Source organism: Nicotiana tomentosiformis, chromosome 3 (genome assembly GCF_000390325.3).
Source record: "Nicotiana tomentosiformis chromosome 3, ASM39032v3, whole genome shotgun sequence".
NCBI classification, from domain to species: domain Eukaryota; kingdom Viridiplantae; phylum Streptophyta; class Magnoliopsida; order Solanales; family Solanaceae; genus Nicotiana; species Nicotiana tomentosiformis.
The window spans coordinates 16,964,217-16,978,055 of NC_090814.1; the positions used below are offsets into that span (position 1 = coordinate 16,964,217).

The window sequence follows — 13,839 nt, forward strand, 5'->3', positions numbered from 1 at the left end:
AATATTGTTGCAATTTATCCCACTTGCTTCTCTAAATTTCGAATTGTTGCCCCTTATACTTCAAATCTCTCATTAGTTTTTACAATGAAGTCCTTCATGAGATCTTCTAAACTAGACTGATTGGGTTGTTGAGGTTGAAACTGCTGCCTCGGTTGATTCATAAAACCAGGAGCTCGTTGTCCCTAAAATCTGGGGTTGTTTTGTTGCCATGCATTTGCGGTACCCCCAGGAGAACTCCATGAAAAACCCGGGGTTCTTCTGACCCATTGCATTAAAGTTGAAATTTCCCACATCATTTACTTCCTCAATTAAGGCTTGACACTCATGAGTAGGGTGTCCTCTTCCACATAAATCAGAAGCTGCATGAGGCTAACTTTGTATTGTAGCCAAGGTTAGCTTTCTTATTTCTTCAGCCATAGCATCAAGTTGTACCTGCATATATGTATTAGCATCAACTTGGCGAACACCAGTACATCTTCTTCTTTCAGCATTCTCAGACGGCCACTGATTGGCATCTTCAGATAACTCATCAAGAATTGTAACTATCTCCTCTAGAGTTTTCTTCATCAACGGGCCTCTAGCTGCATTGCTCAATGTTCTACGTAAGGCTGGTGTCAATCCATCCCAAAAGTCCTGGAATTGCATCCAGGGTTCTATTATACTATGTTGACACTTTCTAACTATCTCCTTAAACCTCTTCCATGCCTCAAAAATAGTTTTAGTCTCTTTCTGGTAGAAGTTATGGATTTCTCTTCTAAACTTGCCCATTTTAGCTGAGGAGAAATATTTATCAAGAAATTTTCTAGTCATCTCCTCCCATGTTTTAATTAATCCCGCAGGTAAGCTTCGAAGCCACTGCTTTGCATCATATTTGAGTGTGAAGGGGAATGCCCTCAAGTACATTGCATCTTGTGACACACCATTGTATTGAAAGATGTTCATAATATTCTCAAAGTCCATTAGATGTGTATTTGGATCTTCGTTCATCTTCCCTCTGAAGACCCAGCAATTCTGAAGGGTTTGAAGCAACCCTTGCTTCAACTTAAAATTGTTAGCTACAATTGGAGGTGGTCTCACACTTGATAAGCCTGGATTATAGACCGTTTCTAGCATAATCTACCAATGATCTCCCAGGTATGTATTTCCGAACTGGTCTGCAGCCAAGGGTTGATTTTGAGCTATTCTCCGACCCCTCTCTTCTTCACAGATAATATGTGCTTCTCTAATAGCTGCTTCCTTAGCATCCCTTGGAGATTTTTCTCATTGTTGGGCTGCCTCTCTTGCAGCCAGATCTACATTATTATCACCATTCCCAGCCATAGTTTTTTTGGTTGAGGATTGCCTAACCTTTTCTAACATCTCGGTAAGATTTCTTTCCTTCCTCAGTTGTCACAGTTTTTTTTCTATCGCTGGCATGTATGGTAGCTTCTTTCGCTGAAGCTCGAGTCATGCACCAATCTTAACCAGTAACATGCGGACAGTCAAAGAACACCAAACGTAAAAATAGAAAATAGAATAAAAATAAAACAAAATCCTAAATTAGCACTACAAACTATTTCAAACACTATTGATTGCCAATCCCCGGCAACGGCGCCAAAATTTGATGAGCTCAAAACACACACTTAAATTCTGCTTGCTAATCAGATATAGTATAGTATAATATCATATCTACATGAATTGGATTTAAACAGTATTCTCGTAGTTTCTAGCTTGATTGCTATCCAAGATGATCAAAAGTTGACATTTATAAGATGTCTAACTAAAATTAACTAAGAATCTAAAACTATTGACTAATGATAATTGAAACAAGGAATAAGCACATACGGTTATCAATGGGGGAAGATAGGGTTTTTGATAGGATAGGTGCAAGGTAATTATTTGGGATCTAACTCTAGATAATTCACTTATAATATTCAAGCGAGTCTCTCGAATTCACTCAATTATTAGTTCAAACGTTAGGCAAAAACGCCTCTCTCGATTAAGTCTTAACCTCACAAGATGAACCAATTTAAGCACGTGAAGATATGCAAGAATGCATAGTGGATTGGTCTTTCGAAAAACCTCTTTCGATTATTCTCCTAGCTAGGTTTAACCAATGATTCAACTAGCCTCTTTTGATTACTTAGAAAAACCTACGAACTTAGCCAACAATATAATGCAAAGATATCATAAGTTATGCCTCTCTCAATTACATGAACTAGTGAGTAAAGATACAATAATTAAAGCATCAAAAAATGCTTTAATATATAAAACTAGAGTTATAATCCACAAACAATCATCAATACACCAAATCCATCAAACCCTAAATGGAACTACTCCATAGATATGGAGCAATTAATCACAAATAAAGTTAAATTATAGAAAAACATAAATTCAATCCAAACTAGGGTCTTGAGTGAGGAAGGAATTATGAAATCCCTGTGCTTATGTTCTTCCAACTCCTCCTTAGCCTCCTTAGGTCGCAAGTATGTCAAAAGTCCAGAAAATAACATTTTCCATGTATTTATACCAAGTAGGGTTGGGCCTTGACGAAACCACCTTTTCCTAGCCGAAATAGGACATTGGCTCTGTAAAGGTTACATTGGCACGCCGCATGGGGAGATGCGCCATGCAGGGAATTAGTGAGGAAATATAGATGTCAAAATCTATCAGGCACTAAGAAATAGGCAGCCGCAGCGCCCCACGCACCTTGGCAGTGTGGTTTTCTTAGAGTACGGCTCAAACTTTAATTTTTGACGTCTAGACTTGGTCCTCGACCCCCGAACACGATCCCGGCTTAATCCATTATGATTGCACTCTCACTTGAAAGCTCCAAATCACTCGAATTCATTAAATAACATCTACATAGCTCGGAATCACTCCTACAAGGCATAAAACACACAATAAGTGCAAAACACTATCAATTAAAGCTCAAACACAAGTAAAGTGCAGTGAATTAGAGTGCAATAAGTAACTAAAACACGTGATTATAGCCTACCATCAATATCGTTCCTTGGGTGTAGATAGTGAAGGTATTTAAGAGGTTGAAGACTGAGTATATGTATAGAGTATGTATTATGGATGGGTTATTGTGGACGTTTCAGACATTATCTAGCTATTTCGAGAGGATCATAATTTATTTGGAGGCCACAGGTAGGCCTATTGAGGATATGTATTCTACACCGGGTCGGATTTGTTTACTCGGCATTACTACTATTAAGGGGTGTGCCATTCGGGTAGAGTTGAACTTGTTCGTGTTCTGATATGTTCTATATGTTGATCTTCAATGCTATGATGGGTTGTGATCTATTGGTTATTTGAACACATGATGTGTGTCTGTTTGGGCCTTGTGGTGAAATTCTAGCGATATGGTACTTGGGGTGATGAGTGGTTGATTGCACCTTGGTTATGGTCTTTCCTATTTGTGGTATGTTATGTTATCCATTTCTCCATGGTTATGGCATGCACTTCCTATGTTTGTTTTTGATTTGCGTATGGTTGTTGATTTTGAGAACTATGACTCGGGGTATTTTATGTGGACCGATGTTTGGGTTGGGTCACACAATGCAACAGAGTTATGTTAGGACATGATTCATTTTGTATATCTCGCATGTTTTGGTTCTCCTTGTGTGATGGGTTCATAGCATTACGCCTTTCGGTGGTACTAGTTAAGCTTGCGAGACGGTTCTCTCATTTGATTCTCTTTCCATTTTTGGCTACATTAGAGTTGTTGCTTGTTTGGAGCATAGATTACACGGTATATGGCTATAGATGGTATTGGCGTGGCATGTCAGTTGAGTAACTTACACTAGATGCGGTGAGGTTATTGAACCTAGGATGAGTGCTATCAGATTTGATTAAGGTATGTTTAGATGGATAACGGTATTAGTCAGATCAGTGTTTGGCAATGGTTCTTATCAGGCGAGAAAGCTCCAAGACTTGTTGATTTGATGAGTGGTTATGAATTTCTGCGTGTTTCTTTCATTATTGACAGTGTACTAAGGTCTAGAATAATGATTTTTTGGATACAAGGTTTGTTACCTGTACCGGGTTTGCTATTGAGCAGCTACAATGGTCGGAAGTTATTGCTATGAGTATCTGAGTTATGTGGAATACCATGTGATTACATCTTGGGTTATTGTTATGGTCTGATAGAGCTTGTTCAAACTTATACATTGTGTAGATGCAAGAATCGCGTCTTATAATGAATTCAGATGTTGGAAATCGGGTTCTAAGGTTTACAGACTAAGGTTGAAGTAAGGATCTCCAGTTATGTTGTGTTGCCAGGCTTACATGGATTGGGGTATCGTGGGATTACCCACGGGTATGTGTATGGTGAGTTTATACAATGATTTAACGACCTTCGAACGACTTTTGGCACGTTTGAGGACGAACATATGTTTAAGTGGGGGAGAATGTAACGACCCGACCAGTCGTTTTGAGAATTTGTATTCGGTTTTGGTCTTCGAGTTGTTTGGAATTGTTTTCGAAGAATGATTCTCAAATAGGAAGCTTTAAGTTGGAAGAGCTAACCAGTTTGACTTTGGTATATTTGACTTTGGATTGAAGTTTTGATGGTTATGTTTGGTCTTTATGGTTATTTTGGACTTGGTCGTATGCCCAGATTTGCATTTGGATGTTTCTAGAAGGTTTTGGCGCTAATTGGTGAAAATTGGTAATTTGAAGGTTTGGAAGGTTCATAAGTTTAACCGGGAGTTGACTTTGATGATATTGGGTTCGGATTGTTGTTCTAGGAGTTGGAATAGGTTCGTTATGTTATTTGAAACTTGTGTGTAAAATTTGAGGCCATTTCAAGTTGATTAGATATGGTTCGGCACGGGTTTTGAAAGTTGAAAGTTCATTAGTTCCCTAAGCTTGTTTATGAGGTGCGATTCGTGGTTTTGATATTATTATGTCTGATTTGAGTCCTCGAGTAAGTTAGTGTTATGTTTTGAGACTTGCTGGAATGTTTGGGCAGGGTCCCGAGGGGCCTAGGTGAGTTTCGGGGAAGTCTTGGATCATTTTTATATTCTTGGGCAGGCCTGGTTCTGGTGTTTCGCATCTGCGCATGCTGGAGCGCAGGTGCAGATCCGCTTTTGTGAGATGTTTTTCGCTTCTGTGATGTTGTGGCATGCTCAGGTGTTCCTCTTCTGCGGGTGGGGGACCACATGTGCGACGTCGCATCTGCGGAATAATGATCGCAGATGCAGGATTGAGACTCCAGGTCAGTGCTCGCTTCTGCGGACGTGTTCATGCTTTTGTGCTATCGCATGTGTGGAGTGTATTGCGCAGATGCGGATGGTGGTTAGATTAGTGAATGTCACAGATTCGAGATTCTTCTCGCTAATGGGGGCATAGAGGCTCTACTTTGTCCGCAAATGTGACTGCAAATGCGGAAATCCCTTGCAGATTTCTATATATTCTAGGGTTAGTTCATTTTGTAACATTTTGGGATTTAGAGCTCGGTTTTGGGAGATTTTAAAGAGGATTTTGATCACATGGATTGGGGTAAGTATTTTCTACTCGGTTTTGATTATCTTCCATAGTTCCATCTTCGATTTTGGCATTTGATTGATGATTTTAAAAGCGAAATTGGGAGTTTTTGTCTAAACTTTCAAACAAACAAACAAACAACAACCTAATGTAATCCCACTAGTGGGGTCTGGGTAGGATAGTGTGTACGCAGACCTTACCCCTTCCCTGGGGTAGATAAGATGTTTTCGATAGACCCTCGGCTCCCTCCCTCCAAGAACTCCCCACCTTGCTCTTGGGGTGACTCGAACTCACAATCTCTTGATTACAAATGGAGAGTGCTCACCACTAGAGCAACCCACTCTTGTCTAAACTTTCCTAAAGTGAATATTTGGTATTTGAACATCAATTCAGAGTCGGAATTGAATAAAATTAGTATGGTTGGACTCATATTCAAATGGATTGTCATAATTTGTGAGTTTTGTCAGGTTTCAAGGTACGAGCCTGAGTTGACATTTTGATTGACTTTGAGTATTTGATTAAAGATTCGATTTTTTTTCGTTTGGGTTTGTGTTTCTTCGGAATTAATTGATGATTTTGAGTTGCTTTTGGATATTTTTGAGCCTTTCTGAGATCGATTCACACGAGATGGAATTTCTAGAGCATTGTTTGACTTGCTCGGTATTTGATTTGGCTTATTCTAGGTAAGTAATATTTCTAAACTTGGATTTGAGGATAATTATCACCGAGAACTATGATATTTGAGATGGGTTGGGGGTGACGCACGTGCTAGGTGACGGGCGTGTATGCGTGCACCGAGGTATTCATGACCCGGATGGTTCTTAGACTATTATGTGCCTTGTGTTGCAATCATGCTTCTTTGATATCATGTTTTCTCCATTTATATGCATACATGAGTTATTATCCATGCTATAAACCATGTCTAGGCCACATGCTTAGTTGTTTGAGACATGTTGGAGCTATTTTACCATGTTGAGCTAATTGCCTTAGCTGTAGTCATATTGTTTCAGTCATAAAGTTTATATCTGCAAGTTATATCTATGCCTCTGTGCATTCTTGATGTGCTATTTCACATGTTATTGGTGTCTTTGTACGTGACACGAGTATGAGCTGTATTTGAGGCACATTGTAGTATTCCGTGTTATATGGTTGAATTATGTTTCTGTAATATGTTGGCATATGGAGACTTGAGAGGATTGATGACTGATATGGGTCATAGAGCCGTGTTGTGAGATATGTTGGATCGGGTTGCACGTCGCAACGATTATATTGATATTGAGGTGACGTGTACGCCATGCCCTACATCGGGCTAAGTGTTATTGATTTTTAGGCTACGCGACCATATTGCTATGATTAGCGCTTGGGTAGGATTCGCCCATTCGGAATCTGACATATGAGCATTGGGCGCATACACAATATTATATATACGTGCTTCAGTGATGGGCATTTATTCCAGGCATCCGTACAGTGCTAAGTGTTGATGTGTGTGATGGTTAGGGCCTTGGGCCAAGCACCGTGAGTGTGCTAAGTGTGGTTATTCTAGATGGTTTCACGGTTATGTTATTGATTTGATATGTAGGTGTAGGGATGTATTTTTCTCATTCTAGATGGTAATATGCGATCTGATGATTTGACATGTATATTTGACATATAGGCATATAGATGTACTTTCCTCATGCTAGACGGTAGTATGACATCTGATGATTTGACATGTATATTTGACATATAAGAATAGAGATGTATCTTACTCATGCTAGTCGGTAATGTGACATTTCATGATATGACATGTAAGAATAGAGATGTATCTTCCTCATACTAGACGGTAAATCATTTGATGACTTGACATGTATATTGACATGTATGCATAGAGACGTGTTTTCCTCATGCTAACGGTTACACGAAGATTCTTATTTGATGTTGGGAAATTAGAAACAAATACAATTCCTTTGATAAACTCATGTTTAATTGGTTTCAGTGGTGAGAACTGAACTTGAACTGTTATACTTGAAAAGCATGTCTACTTTCTCGTATTTGTGAACAAGATTGAATATGATAATACTTTTGAGTCATTTCTTTTACTGTCATCGTCATATTATTATAAGTTATTATTGGCTATTGTTGTTGGACTCTGACCATCTTCCGAGCTCATCGTTGTATTCAACCTGAGATTAGGTTTGTTACTTATTGAGTACATGTGGTCGATTGTACCCATACTACACTTTTTCACCTTGCATGCATATCTTGGAGCTGGTATTGCAGTGTATGGCGGGTGTTGGCATTGAGGTTATACCTGCTTTTCGGATATAGCTATCACTTGTCCTTGGTAGCCTTAGATTTGTGTAACATTCTGTAGATTCGGATTAGGTGTGGATGCATTAAATGAGTATTAATGTGACATTTTAGACATGTGAAGTCCTATCGAGATGAGTATGGGTGGAAATAGTTGATTTGAAATCAAGACGGAGAGTGATGTGCATAGGTTTCAATAGAATCGACTAACTTGATGGAAGGTCTGTCTTCCAGCCTTAGACAGTGTAAGGCCATGAAAACTAACATCCTTAGACAAAGCAAGGCCATAAAAATTCACAGCCTTAGATAGTGCAAGGCACTGTCCAGAGCACTAACCTTAACGCCCCTCACAATGCAAGGCTGTGTAGTTTTGGTGCATGTGGTGGTGCCTTGCACAGTTATTTTAGCGCCTCTGACGGTCGATGATGTTTATCCGAACCACTTTTATTTCCTCCTTAATTTTGGGACGTGTATTCTTATTTAAACCCTACCTCGTTCCCTACAACCCCAAACACGTAGATTTACTCTAGAAAGGGGAGCTCTCAAGAACCCAACTTCCTCCAAGGTTCCTCTTTCATCTAAGGTAAGTTCTAATGATGATTTTAAGTTAATTTCAATTCTCCAACACCTTACTAACATGTGTAACCCTTCAAATCATTACATATTCGATTGAGACATCAACTTTGAGAGAAGAAACCCTAGAACTCGAATTCAAGAGGATTGAACTTCAAAAAGGTAATGCTCCTACTCCTTAATCAATTATAGCTGTGAATTGATGAGTTCTTAGGAGAACAGTAAATGAGTTTGATAAAGAAAATCATATGAACTATGCTAGGGTTTAGGGTTGTTGACTTAAGACTGTTATAATTATTTGGGTGATGAAAAATGGTGTTAGTTACATCTATTTGGGATTGTAGAATCACCTAGAAGTAGTAGAATAAGAATTGGGTGAAGAAAATACCATTAATGAGGGATATGAGACTTTACGCCCATAAGGTGTTTGATAAAATTCCTAAGTTACTAAAACATGAGTCTTAGTGCTAATATTGGTTCCTCTTGATATATAATGCCATAGATTACCGTTGAAGAGGCGACGAACATTATGATACGCTTAAAAGGCCAAAGTCAAGGTATGTGAGGATAGCTCTCTATGTTAGGGAATGTTAATGTGTTCTCCCTACACTATGTTTCTTTTACAATGTTACTAATTGCCTCAGAAATATAGTTAAGCTTAGTTCCTGGAGTAGTAGCAGACCTTCTATTCTCTAGCTTCGTAATTAGTTCATGACTTTTATTCCGAATATTGTGAGCTCATTGCGTAATCAATATAAATTATGTTTGATGCCCATGAGTCTCAGCCTAGATTACGCATCATGTCATAAACATTTGAAGCTTCATTTCACATAAACAGTTAAATACATGTCTCAGTCTAGTTCTATTAAGTATTCCAGAATCATGTAACTCAGTATGGTTTAGTTTTTCAATATCATGTATTGCAGTAAGATTCTTAGTTTATGATTTTAAATTCCTGAATGATGAACACTTGTATTTGGGCATTAGGCCGCAATTTTTGCTTTATGCATCTTTGGGCCCGCGGCCGCAGTTTATACTTTATGCATCTTTAGGCCTGAGGCCGTAGTTATGTATACGTATACTTGGGTCTGGGAGTGTGATAGTAACTTTTTATTGCTACATCAGTCAAAAATTACCATTTTTCACCCTTTTATTTCATTCCCAATGATTAAAATGTTGGAATGACTCTTCTTCTATTTTTTTCAATTCCATTTAATAAAATCCTTAACAGTCTCCAGCCCTCTTCTTCCAATTTTTTTCATCCTAAATACTTTTTATCATATAACCAATGAAAAACTACAACAAAACAACATTCGTACCGTCAAAATTACATCTAATAATTTTTTTGGGTAAAAATATTTAAACTATTAATTCACGTAAGGTGTGAATCTTTAAGATCCAAATTGGAATCTGAAGACCAAAAGGATAAAAAAGATGAAGAGGAAAAAGAGAGAAAAGGGAAACAAAAAAAATGTCCAAACACAGAGCAAAGCGCCTATGTTGTTGACATAGAAACAGAAGAGAAGATACATGAGTGGTTAATATATCAGTAGATTTATTACTACCGAGTCTTCCTGGATTACAAACTATGTATTGGCATAAATCTGCTGTGTAGCGAATCCCACCGTGGATTAGGCAGTGAAACAGGAAAGAGAAATTAAGAGAAAGAGAAAAGTAATTAAAAGAAAAAAATTCAGAATTTCATTCAAGAAATAATTCCATTACAAAGCAACGTCCCTAAATACTATCTACAGCTAATTGCCATAACAAGTTTTACTCCTACTACACGTGTCCAACCCTCAGCTTGCGGCGGACTTCATTGAAAATATGATAGACTTGGGACTAAATAACAAAGGCAAATAATAGAGATATATGTCTAAATTTGGACTCATTAACAAGCTTTACAGACTCTCTCAAGTTCAAGAGGTAAGACTTCACAATTATTAATTACAAACCCATCCGTTACACCCTCTGTTCCCATAACAAGCAAGCTAACACAGAATCGCATGGTTCCAGTAGATAACTCCTATTCATGAAATGAAATATCTAATGGACATAAAACTTGCATTGTGGAAAGAGACTGCCATGTCTCTGCAGATATTACATGTGCCTCCACTATAATCAGATATAAGCATCAGTAACATATATTTCAGAAGAGGATAAGAAGTTACTGTACAAAAGACCAATGAAAAAACAACATAGATTTCCTCATTTGTCGGTGAGTACTCACGTATTCCGTGATGTTTCTCCATGAGTTCAAACAAGTACTGATTCTTTCTTATCCATCTTTGCTGCCTGCAATGCGTAAGGACACCCACAAATGCAATTTTATCAGCCAACATCTTTGACCAAGTGGTTGTGGCTTTTGAACTATTTTAAGATCCCATAAACACAGTGTTAAGGATGTGATTAGCAAATTCTTTGCTATCCGTTGGACTCTGACCATCAATGTAATGGCCAATTCGAAAAGCATCACTTGTTACCTGCTCATTGCCATTGGCAATTTCTTTTATAACAAGGTAGCATATTGAACCAACTATAGCCGCAGTGGAGGAACTATCAGCACCACTAGAAAGTGGAAGCAGAAAACCATATGCACGACTTCTTATATAATCCCATAACAAGCAAACAAGTCTCCACATCATAGGAGCTATTCCATCAGCTTCTCAACCTCCCAAAGCAGGGGAACCAACAACAAGAAGTCCACACTTGATATCACTATTGAGATCCATGAAACATTTCAATAAAGAACTTCCCTTGAAATGACTTGCAGGAAAATTTATTTGGCCTTTTGTGCATAGGGAATCAACAAGTGATGTTCCACCACCTCTTATCCAACCACAAAAGCTCCCAAATTCTTCGGACCAGAAATAAAATATGTCACTGAAGAAAAGAAACACAGGATTGCTTAAACTACCATAAAATAGTAATTTTCGATTGCGTTGAGTGCAAACATCACTCGTGTATTCCACATTCCAAGATTTCTGGAAAGACAATAAGCACCTTCAACCATACCAAACTTGGAATACAAATCCATGAAGGAAATTTCCGCAAATATGGATGAATCATGACTGATGTTCACGCACAAAGTACAGAGTGGATGACCTAGCTCACGTAAAGTATAATTCCCATGCTCCTTAATCAAATACTAGACTGTTTAGATCCATCAATAATACCACTAATTTGCAGCAGAGACAACACTATCTCCGGTTTCTCCAAAATTACTTCCTTTACTTCCTCATTTTCTTCATTGTCCTCATTTTCCACTATTGTCTTCTACTACAACCTCATTATCTCCAAAATCAGATCAATTGTCAGCTGCCATATTATCCTCAATCTCATCAACAATAGTGGAACTTCCATATGATTCCGACGAATTGGCTCCAAAATTTTCTCCTATTTCACAGATGCCGACAAAGTCAATAGAGAAACCTCTACTACTTTCAAAGTTTTCATCATCTTTATGTGCTAGGACTTCCCCTCCACAGTCACCATCAATGTGGACCAAATGAGTCTCATAGTCACTGAACATTATTTTAGTATTCCCACAAAATTCAGTTTCTGGCTCAAGACTATTACTAAGAATTGAACCAACATTCTCTTCGCTACCTTCAGGAATTAAAACTTCTAGAGAAATCTGTCTAGCTCTTTACGCTTGTCAAACATCTGATCTCCAACACCTTCAGATTCTAGAGCCCCAATTTTCACATTACTCTCCTTCTCATTCCTTATTACAGAGCCAAGGCGATCACCATCAATTTCGTCCCGTTGAGGACTTTTCTAACATTTGGTCTCCATTATTTCCCAAAACCATCGCATCTTCATCCTCAACTTCTAATGGTTCTTCATCATCCAAATTGTGGTAGAATGAGTCAAACGAAACCACTGAAGAAGGAAAAACAACAAGTTCACAGGTGTGATTGTATGTTAAATCAGTAGTTACCTTGGTGCCAGTGCCTCAATGCTCGATTTGAGCAAGTAATCAGACTCTCTCGTAGTCAATGAAGTTGTAGAATCTCTGCTGATTTAATCATTATGGGAATCCGAATAAGTGTCACTCCATCGACGATAGGCTTCGCAATCACTCCGAAATTGCTCGGACCGACGAATGTTCTCTCGCAACAACGAAAGTATCTCTGCAATAATAGCCTGCTCAATAGTGATTATGTTGGGCTCTGTTGAGATTGGCTGCTCACTTTCCCACTCTCTGAAACATGTAGGGATTTTGTAGATAAGAGTAGTTCTACGAATTCGTCTGACCGTCTTGTTACTAGATAACCTAGTAGTAGCAGGTTGGCGGCCAAGTTCATACTTGAGCTTCTTCCTCTAAGCTTTCTTCTTCCTACCACTGGCACGCCTTTTGTGCAGAGGATCTGTTGAAACGCCCATGGCTGCTGAGATACGCTCAAAGCCATAGGGATTTGGGTGGAAACTGAGATGTGCATTGTAGTAGTGATATGCGTTGTAGTTCCGACGTCACACTATAGAAATCAAAGCCGTATGGATACTGCAGCGAATGATAGTAATATTGTCCGATAATCACGGCGGAATCGGGGCCGAGAAACGTCGGAAACAAGAGAAAGAGAAAAATAATTAAAAGATAAAAATTGAGATTTTACAAAGTAACGTCCCTAAATACTACACGTGTCCAACCCTCAGCTTGCGGAGGACTTCATTGAAAATATGATGGACTAGGGACTAAATAACAAAGGCTAATAATAGAGATATATGTCTAAATTTGGACTCATTCTCATTTGGACTTCCAACTGAGCCGGCCCAATATTAAAGACATCCACGTCTTACTTGGACCGTGACATGCCGATTTTTTAGTTCCTATACACTATTTGAAACTTTGTTACGAAAAATATTTATGTTTTTGAATTTACCCGATCTAAATACAGTTTTGCTATAAAATATATACATTTGTTTAAACTAGAATTATTTATGCGATAGTCTTTCCTATTTAGACGCGGGATTTTGGGATCACTTAGAGATTTTACTGACGCAATCATCGCACCAATTATGAATGTAACATATTTGTAGAATCCTTCTATTACGCAGATTTTAACTGGTTATCATCGCACCATAATCAAGGCAACATATCTGTAGTATCCTTCTATTCTCTGGTTTCCTTTGGTTTTCCATAAACAAAGGTTTTGAACAAAACAATTGTAAATAATTAGCTACAATTGAATTGAATTTCGCGACATAATATCAAAATTAGCGATTATGCTTTAGCTCAATGGTCGGTGGGATAGCGTTGGGAGATACAAAGACTTTGATGTTGATGGAATTGTAATCAATGACGATTCAAATTATAGTCAATTGAATTCCGTAATTGCAGAGCATCTAATGATCGATACCTCCGCAAAAATCATCGAAATCAAATACACTATCAATGAACATTGTCCTACAATGAAAATTAAGAGCGATATGGGAGTTCGAGTGTATATGGAGACGAAAAAGTAAAATAAAAACTTAGGAATGTATTCGTTGTGTATAACA

The 13,839-nt window shown here is 38.2% G+C and overlaps 1 non-coding gene across 1 annotated transcript; it reads left to right on the plus strand.

The window, feature by feature from the left end:
- The first annotated feature begins 658 nt into the window (after positions 1–658).
- Positions 659–762, plus strand: LOC117277386 (small nucleolar RNA R71). The gene has a single exon (XR_004507655.1). It is a non-coding gene; the product is annotated as a small nucleolar RNA R71 (small nucleolar RNA).
- Positions 763–13,839: the final 13,077 nt, after the last annotated feature.